General features: G+C 45.5%; 1 pseudogene across 1 annotated transcript; it reads left to right on the forward strand.

Annotated features, from left to right (window-relative positions):
* The first annotated feature begins 236 nt into the window (after nt 1-236).
* Nucleotides 237-801, forward strand: LOC311588081 (large ribosomal subunit protein eL20-like; annotated as a pseudogene). Its single transcript has one exon. The product of its transcript is annotated as a large ribosomal subunit protein eL20-like (transcript).
* Nucleotides 802-1,459: the final 658 nt, after the last annotated feature.

Below are 1,459 nucleotides of genomic sequence, written 5' to 3' on the forward strand. Positions count from 1 at the left end.
TGTACCCCAATTGTCCTTTTAATGACCCTTCCAGAGTGAGGGTGATAGGCTTTTCTTAAACTGTGAATATTAGCTAATTTTCTTCCTAAATGTCACTGCAGAAACAATGAAAGCATTCAGGCTTTAGGAAAGCTGCTGCATACACAGTTTTGTTGACAATGAATATATACAATATAACCCCCGTATCTGTGGAGAAACATTCATTTAACATCTGAAAATGTGCATGCGTCCTTTTGTGAGTGGCAGTGAAACAGGACGGACCACCATGAAGGCATCGGGCACGCTTTGGGAGTACAAGGTGGTGGGGAGCTGCTTGCCCACCCCGAAGTGCCACACGCCACCACTGTACCGAATGCGCATCTTTGCGCCCAACCATGTGGTGGCCAAGTCCCACTTCTGGTACTTCGTGTCACAGCTGAAGAAGATGAAGAAGTCGTCCAGGGAGATTGTGTACTGCGGGCAGGTCTTTGAGACATCACCGCTTCATGTAAAGAACTTCGGCATCTGGCTGCGCTACGACTCCCGCAGTGGCACACACAACATGTACCGAGAGTACCGGGACCTGGCCACCGCTGGCGCCATCATGTCACCCAGTGCTACTGCGGCATGGGTGCCCGGCAATGTGCCCATGCGCACTCCTTCCAGATCATGAAGGTGGAAGAGATTGCAGCTGGCAAGTGCCGCTGGCCAGCTGTCAAGCAGTTCCACGACTCCAAGATCAAGTTCCCACTGCCCCACCGCGTGTTGTGACGCCAGCACAAGGCACACTTCACCACCAAGAGGCCCAACACCTTCTTCTAGACCCAGAGACCACTAAATAAAACTCTAGAGTGCAAGAAAAAGAAAGAAAAGAAAATATGCATGATGCATGCACATTTATGCTCATGTATGTGGGTGAATGTATGTATACATGTTGTGGTGGTCAGAAGACAATTTGGGGTGCCATCCTAATGAATGCTATCTATTCCTTTGAGACAAAGTCTCTCACTGACCTATAAAGTTCATTAATTGGACTATACCTATACTAGCTAATCAGGGAACTTTAGGGATCCTCCTGCCTCAGCCTCCTTAGTGCTGGGCTTATAACTGTGTGCTATCACATCTGGTTTTAAACAAACAAACAAAAAACCCCATGAGTTCTGAGCTATGTCCGCATCCTTGTGAGACATAGCTTCTAACATCCTGAGTGGATGCCCAAAACTATGCATAGATACAAATTCTATATGCATATTATGTTTTTATGTTAGATGTATACACCTAGGGATACGTTTTGACTTCTTTACATAAAGGAAGTACTTTATGACACCTCTTTGACATATATGGTTGGCTAGCATTTCTGCTCTTATCTTTGGGAATGTCATTAAGTCACACAAAGCTTTCCTAAGCGTGAGAACTATGGTACTGTAAGTCTTAAAACCAAGATGGACTTTTCAATGACTATCAGACACATAGCATATAC

Source organism: Acomys minous, assembly GCF_964271855.1.
Source record: "Acomys minous genome assembly, chromosome: 17".
Lineage (NCBI taxonomy): Eukaryota > Metazoa > Chordata > Mammalia > Rodentia > Muridae > Acomys > Acomys minous.